This window comes from Petaurus breviceps, unplaced genomic scaffold (genome assembly GCF_028583685.1).
Source record: "Petaurus breviceps papuanus isolate PSGF00001 unplaced genomic scaffold, PetGlider_PUasm1.0 90977, whole genome shotgun sequence".
NCBI lineage: Eukaryota > Metazoa > Chordata > Mammalia > Diprotodontia > Petauridae > Petaurus > Petaurus breviceps.
The window spans coordinates 60,618,483-60,628,857 of NW_027187391.1; the positions used below are offsets into that span (position 1 = coordinate 60,618,483).

The window sequence follows — 10,375 nt, forward strand, 5'->3', positions numbered from 1 at the left end:
AGTCCTAATGCCCCTTCTAACTCTAAGAATCTCCCATACTGTTTCTGTGGGAGTTTCATGTCACTGCAGGGTGAGGGGTCAGTTCCTTCTTATAGCAAGTTCATATCTATAGATAATTCCTGGGTTTCTTCATCTGTTAAAAAACATGATGAAAACTGAATGGCCACCCCTCCTGGTACCTTTGCCAAAGATAGTACTGGGAGGTATTGTGATGCTTTAAAAGCATGAATTCACAATAAGCTATAATTAGTTGGGACATTCCCATCTCCAATGAGCTATCAGTTGAGACATTCCCATCCCCACCCCTAGAGGCTGGAATTCCTCATTTCTCTTTGACAATGAAGACATTTTCCTACCTCTCTCTATTCTATTTCTGTGTCACTGACTCCTTTAATGACTAAGGGACAAGACTATATTCTTGAGATTTATGCATATAGTACGATCCAGAGTTTCTTAAGTTTTTGTTTGTTTGTTTCATCAATCCCCCTTTGTCAGTCTGGAAGCCTGTGGACCCTTTTCACAATTCTGTTTTGATTTGTTTTTTTTTTTTTTGAGGGGGGAAGGCAAGGCAAGGCAATTAAGTGACTTGCCCAAAGTCACACTTTTTGTAAGTATGTTAAGTGTCTGAGGCTGGATTTTAACTCTGGTCTTCCTGACTCCAGGGCTGGTGTTCTACTCACTGCGCCACCTAGCTGCCCCCAAAATGTTTTTAAATGTATAATATACATAGAATTACCAAATAAACCAATTACACTGAAATATAGTTATCAAAACATTTTCTTTTTAAAACAATTTCAGAGGCCATAGGTTAAAAAACTTTGTTCTAGATGTTTTCAATAGCTGTGGACTAAACAGTGTTTCTCCTTCTTCTAAAAGATTAAGCCAGGGGTTCTTCACCTGGGGTTCAGTGTACCCTTCATGGTTCTGTGAATGGCTTTGAGGGGAGTCGAGTTGGTGACCTTGGGTGAGAAAAAACTATACCTTCATTTCAATATAATTGGCTTGCTTTGTGATCCTATATATATGATAGCATGCATTTGAGAATACTATTCTGGGGGCGGCTTGCTGGTGCAGTGAATAGAGCGCAGGCCCTGGAGTCAGGAGGACCTAAATTCAAATCAGCCTCAGACACTTAACACTTACTAGACATGTGACCTTGGGCAAGTCATTTAACCCCAACTTCCCTCCAAAAAGCAAAAAAAAAAAAAAAAAGAAAGAAAAATACTAGGGGTCTATTTGGTGAAAGTTTTCTACAGTGCCAAAAGTTATCCATGAAACAAACAAAAGTTTAAGGACCTCTGGATTAGACTATATGAAAAAGTGTCAAGGATATGGTCTGTCCTTCATATGGTCACAGGACCAGAACTATTGGCAATGAACTGGCACACCTGGGCTCCTCAGCTGCTGTGGAACTTTCTATTCTATCTCTGAAGAAACTGGAATGCCCTTCAACTGTCACTACTCCTTGGCTACCTTTATTCAACAACATTTTCTTTTCTTCATAGACACAAATTGCGAATTAAGGTAGAAAGTATTATTATAGTGTTTTCTATCTACAAAGCTAATGAGCATACAGATTCCACTATTGGTTAAGCATACATATTGAGTAGGGGAAAGGGGAGAGGAACGGATGGGAAACAATTTATAACAATGAAAACGTGGAAGCAATTCATTTATTTAACAAGCATTTACTAGAAACAAGGTGCTTTTTAGACATTGGGGATACAAAGACAAAATTTACAAAAACCAAAAAACCAACAATTCAAGTGAAGCTGTTTGGAGTTAATGTACCATACAAATGGTTCCACTGAATAACATTTGAACCCAGATCTCTCAGTCTTTCCTCACCATGAATTAAAGAAAAAAAAAGGATTTTAGAGATAATCTAATCTGAGGATTATTAATCCTTTTTTTGTGTCATGAATCTCTTTGGCAGTTTTGTGAAAACTGCATCCTTTTTCAGAATAATAATTGAAATTTTAAAAATATGTAGGAACCAATTATATTGAAACAAAGATAATAATTTTTTTTCTCATCAAAGTTTAGAGACCTGAAATTTATCCACTTGTACTTTGGGAGTCATGAACCACATTAAGAAACCCTGATCTAACCCCTCTCAATTCCCCCTCCCCCACACAAGTACACATTCTACAATGGAAAAGCAGATTCAGAAAGCCCTTCACCAGTACTCCATTATATCTTGTCTCCCCTTTCTATCACCTTTATATGAAGCATTTCCTTCATGTGAAATAATGTATCCTGACTAGAGATGTATCATATATTGAAGAATACAGAGTTTACTCTTATAACTCACAAGTGGAGATATATTCTTTTTCAAGCATGATATTCATTGGAGGAAGAACAGGAAAGCTAACTCACTTTTTTTTCTATAACAAGCTATACAGTATTGATTAATATAAAGAGTACTGGACAAGAAATTGGAAACCTATGCCTTCTTCTTCTGGCCCATTACTGACTAGTTGCATTTCCCCTGGAAAATAATTTAAATTATCTGGACCTTGGTTTTCTCCTCTATAAAATAGTGGGATTAGATCAACTAATCTCTAAAGTCCTTTCCTGCTCCAAGATACATACAACGAGAAGTTCTATTACAAGAAAAATATTATACTTTATAGCAAAATAAATGTAAATTCCAAAATCCAAGGATAGCTTTAAAAGTTGTGCTTGTTTAATACAATTTTACTCTATGAGAATTTTGAGTTGACAGTACAAATTACTTGAACACCATTATTTTTACTCTTTTGTGGTACAGAACAATGTTGCTTTTGAATGTTCATTTGCATATTTGCTCTTAATGAAGGGTTTTGAGGGGTTGTTTGGTTTGTTTTTTTTTTTTTATAGGAAGCCCTAGTACATCAAATACCAGGAAGAAATACAACAAAATCATACTGCAAATAATTGTATGATAACTTTACATTTCTGAGCTCAAATGGGGAGGATAATTTTTTTTAAACTATGAAATGTCCTAGAAATTTTATGTTGTAGAGCATCTTTTATGAACTTGAAAATAAAAATGCAAATAGCCATACAAATATCAAATAAAAACATCTCTAATGCAAATAGAAAAATAAGAAATAACCATAGCTATGAAAACACCTTAAATGGTTATCAGAGGACTGAATCTGTCTCGATCAAACAGGAAACACTAAACTGCTTAGTTACATGCCACACTCTTGACTCACTCTCCAGTGCTTTTAATTTTAGGGTTGGGTATATTTGCATTTTTCTTCTTTCAAGGTTTTGTTTTTATTTGGTTGTTTTAATTTATTTGATTTAATTTGTCAATTAGTTTGAATTAAAAAATGGTTTCTATTGTTGAATCCTGCAAACTATGAACTGACCTTACCTAATCCCAGAGTTTCTAACTGCCTGAGGGCAATCAAAACCAGTTAAAAGGAAACTTGAAATCAACTAAAAAAAGGAGTTCCAGTTCTGACCAGTTGTTACCACTCCCCAACCTTGCCTAGCCTTCTCTGTGAACTTTCAGCTGTTAAAAACAACTTTACGTAGCAGCTTCCCCGAGGTTGTGTTTTCCCATGGGACTCCTTCCATTTTGAAGTGTATTTAACCCTGCCTCCCTCTACCCATCTTGGCCACTCCAGTACTTTGGTGCTTCGTGGTGGCCCCAGATTGCAATCCCCTTCCTTCCATTAAAGATTCTAGTTTTTTCTACTTTGGTAGTATTCTTTATTTCAGATTGACAGTATAGAATTCCTATGTTTTACCTAGCAAAATAACTTCCTTGGAAAATTAAAGCCATCATGTTTCCTGCTATAACTGAAATAGGTTTAAAAACATTTCTTAAAACCTAAGTTTGAAAATATTTGATATCCAATAAAACAAGGTTTCATCACTCACATAGTAATATACTAATAACATTGCTAAGGGCCAGTTCCACAATAAGAAAGTGGAAACTTTAAATGTCTTGTTATTTAAGACAAGTCATTTCTTAGTCAACATTATCTGGATAACTCCATTTTCAATATACTATTTTACTATTTCTAATGAACCTCAGTCCTCATGTACAAATATTCTTAAGACGTCAGGTATCTAACTTGATATAAGGTTCAGTTTAGCGGTATTAGACATTCAAGTCCCATTCTTAAATTCTGTTGCTTGTTTTTCTCCCTTCATTTCAATATTTAACTGTTATGAAAATCATCAATAAAACTATAACCATATGAAGTAACAGAGTTCTTACTAAGTTCCAGTTCACCTAGAATTTCAAAATAAATTTCTACCATAATATAGAGAAAATTACCCATTATCTGAAGTAGGATTCGGGTAGTACTTTAGAATTTTATTTTAATCACTATTGTCACCACCCTACTCACTAAAAAGATTCTTAAGGACATTTCTCTCAGCATTTATAATATTTTTCTGGTTTCTGTGGTTCTTTATATGATTAATTCTACGTTCATTAAACTTTATAAACATTAAAATAGGCAATAAGTGACCAAAATATAATGATAATTTCCTTATTGCTTATACATGTTTAAATACCTTTTTCAATGCATGTAACATTCATTCCTTGTGGAGATGTACACATATTTACTATTTTTCTATTTCCCAGAGAAAAAGCAATGGAAATGATTAAAAAACCAATCATCTGCAACAGTTTCAGACACAGCTGCTACATACCTTTGTGTTCCGGGAACACAAAGTTCATAGACTATAAATATTATGTAAAGATAAATAATTAAGAAGAATTACATGCCAATCTTCAATATTCTGCCTATCTACACACTAAATTTAAACACAAATTCCTCATGTTGCTTAATAACTTCAAGCACAGAATCATTAGCCACAGTCCCTATTGACTTTGGTTGCAGCTGTCCACATTTACATTAAAAGGACCCCCTTTCTAATGACTGACTCATTGCATCTCCATAACAACCACTGGTCTTTGCCTCCATCTAAATAGGCAAAATGAAAAACACTTTTAGGTACCTGGGAAATTGAGTTAAAAAAGATCCCCAGATCCCACCATGATTTTGGGGGAAAGAGATTTGGGGCTTTCTGCACTGGACAATTCTAGGAGATAATCTCCCAGCTCTCTCCCCTTTCCATTTCCTATGCTGGTAGAGCTTGACTGTTTATCTTCACCAATTTGACAGAGTAATGATGCTTGTTCTCAAAGTCCATGCATACATACATAGCAATACATAGATATATAGGAATGAATATGTACATGATTGTCTATCTCTCTATTCATCCATCTATACCTACCCAACCATAGATCCCTTAAGTTAGACACTAGCATAGAAGTACATAGTAGGTATTTAATGAATATTTGTTCAATTGAGTAGACACCTGTAGGAATAATGAACATTTGTTTTTTTTAATATTATGATTTCTTCTATTTATGGTTACAAATATAGAAATTTAAGTATTTCTGTAGTCCAAAAGAAAAAAAAAGTCTAGCACTTTGCCCAAAGGTTCTCTTTAGAAGAAAGCCAAGCTGAACTAATCTATATAAATCGCTTGTCAGGGAAGTTAAAACAGACATAGGAGATACTGCTGTCCTGTTTTTAAAATCTAAGCATTAATATGAGAGTATGGGGAAATAGGAAATATAAGTTTTGTCATTAAAATTTTGGTCCTTTCTTCGGCCCCTGCTCCCCCTCCCACCTCCTTGGTCATATTCATTCAATGAACACAACTCCCTATTTTTTCCCTCAAACCAACTAGAAATAGAGAAACGTTGTACATGGTTTTAGGAATAAAGGCTGCTGCCATAACAACACTTCCACAGATAAAACTGTTGAGACGAAGAGTTACTACACAACACCCAGCTTCACAGTCAGAAGGAAGAAGAGTACTCACTATATTTTCCGATATTTTCTACCTCTCTCTGTCATTAAGCCAGAAGTCTGTTCAGTCTTAAGGTAGCCTTTAAAGTTGTCTAGTCTGCTGTCCCAAGGAAAGAACATTTTTACCTTTGGAATAGGATTGGTGAGTCTATGTCACACTCAATGTGTGCTACACAAGAAGAAAGCAAGCCAGAGTTTGGCCACACTGATTGTCTGTAGAGCTGAGCTGGAAAACTGGGACCCTCTCATTGTGAAAAAAAAAAATGTGTTGCTGTACTAAGGTTAAGCATCCCCCCAAATAAATTAATAGGCTAAAATAAACAACCAAATTCAAATACTCCTAAAAACGTAAATAGACAATATTATTTTCCTTATGTTTGACCCAAGCCTAAAAGTCTAAGTACTAAGCTCTATATAAAGTAAATATATAGAGAGGATCACTGGCTATGCGTCCTTGTCAATTTCCTGCAGGTGAATATCAGAAAAGGTGGAAAGAGACTTTGTATAAAAGGGGTGAGGTAAGTCTGAAGAGAGGGATTTGGGGAGCCCAATTTCCAGTGGTAAAAGAACTACGCTTAATAGAGGGGACCGCTTCAAAGGCTTTTTTTTTTTTTTTTAGGAAGAAGGTTGACAAAGGTGGGTAAGGGACAGGTTCATAGGGAAAAGTGGGATACAAGCCGAGGTGTCGGATGGGGAGTTAAGGGACAGCCTAGCTCTGGAAGATGAGGCTTTAAGTCTGTCCTCTCTCCCGGGGTGGAGTGATGTGGGGAGGGCAGTAAGAGCATGGGGTCAGCCCTAGCTCTAGGCTGGCGGGAGAATCCCTTCCATGCTGAGAAGTGAGGGTCTCAGGGGCGGGAAAGAACCGCGGGCAAGGCAGCAGAAGCAGCAGAAGCAGCCTCAAGCCTGTTTCCACAACCGGAGACGTGCAAAATGCTTCTGGTTGCTGACAGGTGAAGTGCAAGCAGAATTCCCCTCCACCCCCCCCCCCCCAACACACACACAAACAGGGAGCAGCGCTCCCCGGGAACACTAGGACGCCCCAACGCCCTCACCCAGGCGCGGGGGGGGGGGCCGAGCAGGTGGTTTAAGGGGTGCCCTGAAACCCCTTCCTGGAGCCAAGGGCAAGCTCTCTTGTCCTCCTAGCCTCCCGCGATACCTGCTGCGCCTTCCAGGCTACTCACCAGTCCTAGGGGGAAAGCGCCATTGACTCAGAGAGAGAGGGCTGCTCGGCGGCGGTGTGCTGAGGAAGGCGCGCGGTGCAGCCCCGGAGGAAGAGGAGATCAGCGGTGGCGGCCCCGGAGCTGGTGCTGCTGCTACGCGCGCTCTCGCTGCCCATCTCCGAGCGCCTGGGAAGCAGCCGCTACTGTGGGAGGAGGAAGGAGCAGAAGGGGAGGGGGACGGGAGGAGGGATCTGGGGAAAGGATGGATGGGGGGGGAAGGAGAGCGCAAGCCTAGGGAGGGGGGAAACGTGCGCGGGAAGCGCCCGGGGAGGGGGGTTTTGAGGAGGAGAAGGGAGAGAAGGGGGAGGAGAAGGAGGGTCGAGAAGGATGCTCGATCTCCTCCTCCTCCACCTCCTCCTCCTCTCCCGCCCCTCGGGTTCTCCCAGGCAATGCACAGTCTGGGGGCTTCCCGGGCTCAGTTCCTGATGCTAAGACGATGTCCTCAGCGGGAATGGAGCGAGCTGTGGTAGCCCGGCCGGGAAGCCGAACAGTACTGGATATCCCCACCCCCCACTTTGCGGGAGCGGGAGCGGGTTTACACACACACACACACACACACACACACACACACACACACCAATTGTCTCTGAGGCTCTGCGACTTCGTGTTGGTGTCACGAAAACGTCCACTCCCTCCCCCGATTAAGATCACAAGTACGTCTATATGTCTATGACCTACAGCTCATCCTTCCTCTGTTGCCTGCCTCCGGGTAGCCCCAGAAAGAAGGCACCAGTCTTTAGGCTGTACTGGGCTGAGCTGCGCTGCACTCCTAGCACGCATCGCCTGTCCGCAGAGCCACAGCCAAAGTGGCGGCGGCGGTGTTTGCTTAACCACCTCGTACTAGGTAAAAATCGAGTGACCTGATTGCTTCGGACCATAGCTCTGGTGAACGGAGAAGGTCATGAGTGTGAAGGGCTCAGCAATGTAATGTTTGCATCCCACCCTCAATGTAACCGCACCACCCTTCTCTATCTCTCTCAGGCGTTGTCGTGTCCCCCTGAATTCAGGGCAACGTTTAGCACATTTAATTACAATCTTACTGCCTCTCCACATTGCAGAGGTCTCCCCCACACTCAATTTTATACCTCAGCTTTACAATTGTTCTAAGCTTTCCTAGCCCCTATCTTCCTCTGTCCAATAGATTGCAAATCAAGCCTATGTGCACCCTCTTTCTCTCCCCCCTCTCTCTCTCACATTTTTCCGTGAATGTTGGAGGGAGGTTTGAAGTCCACACGCTGGGGAATTAAGAAAACACAGAAGCATGACTGATTTTTGTGAGCCATAATTTCATAATCTGCACCTGTTATTTCAAAGAGGTGGGAGGAATCAAAGAAAGCAAATCAACCCTGGGTGAAATATGAGGAAAAAATCTGAAGAAAACTCATATTAAATAAACAGCACAACTCCTAAATTAACATAATTACTGCTGTGAGAACTTCCTCTGGAGAAAGAAATTTTTCATTAATTTTTCTCTGATAATAGTTATAAAAAAGCTAAAGGGATTTTTACCATGAAAAATAAGTTTATTTCTTATCTGACTATACTTGTCATGTTTCAGGTACAGTACAAAAGAAGCCTAGCCCTGTACTGAAGGAACTATCTCAACATCAAAATAGTAAGAATAAAAAAGTATAATGTAATAAAGGACATTCAATAGTGACAAAGAGCTTTTGTCTTCCCCTGGAGGGTAAAAATGGAGATGAAATATTATAACATGTTGATCTTAATATCTTCTACTCCCTTAAGGCTATTTATTAATTACTAGAGAGTCATATCTCTTGAAGCTCTGGACCACAATTTCTCTTTGAGAAAGCAACACAAGTAGGAAACTTGAAAAATCTTGTACTTTTCATTAATTCAAGATAAAGTAGAAACTGCATCCACACCAGCTGCTAGTTGTTATAAACCTTTCTAAAGAGAGTATATGATGATCAGAGAGATGTATATTTGGTCTTAGGAATTTCTGATTGTTTCTTTTATACAGGATAGCAACTAGTTCATATGACTTCAGTGAAATGGGGGAGGGGTTAATGCCAACTGACCATTCCTTTCATTCCATTTAAGAATTTATTTTTCAGTCCTTTTGCTTTAAGATCACAATATTTAATAAATAGCTGATTCTTTTGAAATATTACTCCTGTTTAAAGCCTAGTTACTCATCAAGCTTTTAAACAAATGTCAACTGAGCAGTGTGGTATAGGAAAAGAGTTCCGGGTTTGGAGTCTGAAGATAGGTTTAAAACTTGGCTCTACTATTTACATACTTCTGACCAGGGTCAGTAAGTTATTTAAAAATTTTTTGGTCTGTTTATTTTAAGGAGCTGGAATAAATAGATTGTATCTAAGGCCCCTTCCTATGATTTCAAATAATCAGATTTATTGGGTTGGTCTAAAAAATGGTCAAAAAAAAGTACTCCCTCAAAAGCTAGGGCTAGGTTTCCTTCCACAATGTTTGCTAAATTGGTGAAGGATGGTAAAAGGAGTCAGGAAGACCAAACTTGAGTGATGTGGGAACTGGCCAATGAAGGTTCAGTCCTTAGCCTATGCAAAAACTTACCATTCCTACTGGGTTGGTCACACAAAGCATGTGCAGATATTCTCTGCCTGTTCCAATCTAACACGTGGAACTTGCAAAGCCTCTTTCTATTTATGGGTGACAGGGCAGCTAGATGACATAGTAGTTAGAGTACTAGACCCAGAATCAGGAAGACTCAATTTTCTGAGTTCCTATCTGTCTTCAGACACTTACTAACTGTGTGACCCTGGGCAAATCACTTAATCCTTATTTGCTTCAGTTTCCTCATCTGTAAAATGAGCTGGTGAAGGAGATGGCAAACCACTCCAGTATTTCTGCCAAGAAAACCCCAAAGGGGGTCATAAGAAGTTGAACATAACTGAACAACAATAAAAGTTGTGGGTGACAGGAGCTGGCACTGTGTGATGACAAATTACTCTCATTGGCTACAGACCTGAAAAAACCTGTAATTCAAAAGATGTGGAGCAGGAACTGAATACACAAATAAAAAAGGATGACCCACTAGTCTCTCATTTTCCTTCCTGGTGATGTGTGAGGAGAGTTCCTACTGTTGAGTTGAGGCAGTAGCAGAGGCTACTGGATGGTAGTAACTGACAATAAAGTAAGTACCTACAACCTATAGAGAGATGTGAAAAGACAGCCACCCAAGGCTAGCCCCAAATTCAAGGGATTATGATTCCTCATGATGGAAAGAGGTGCCAGATATGAACTCCAGAATTTCATTATTCTTAGAGACTGGTGGAGAGACACATATAAGAGGAACTTCATGTGGATTCCACAAAATGA

General features: G+C 39.6%; 1 protein-coding gene across 3 annotated transcripts in view; it reads right to left on the reverse strand.

The window, feature by feature from the left end:
* FUT9 (fucosyltransferase 9) overlaps positions 1-7,256 on the reverse strand; it is a 257,705-nt gene extending 250,449 nt beyond the window's left edge. For all 3 annotated transcript variants that reach the window (XM_069077212.1, XM_069077211.1, XM_069077213.1), the window contains exon 1: positions 7,016-7,256. The gene's annotated coding sequence lies outside the window, so the exon portion shown is untranslated. The remainder of the gene's footprint in view (positions 1-7,015) is intronic.
* Between the last annotated feature and the right edge of the window lie 3,119 nt (positions 7,257-10,375).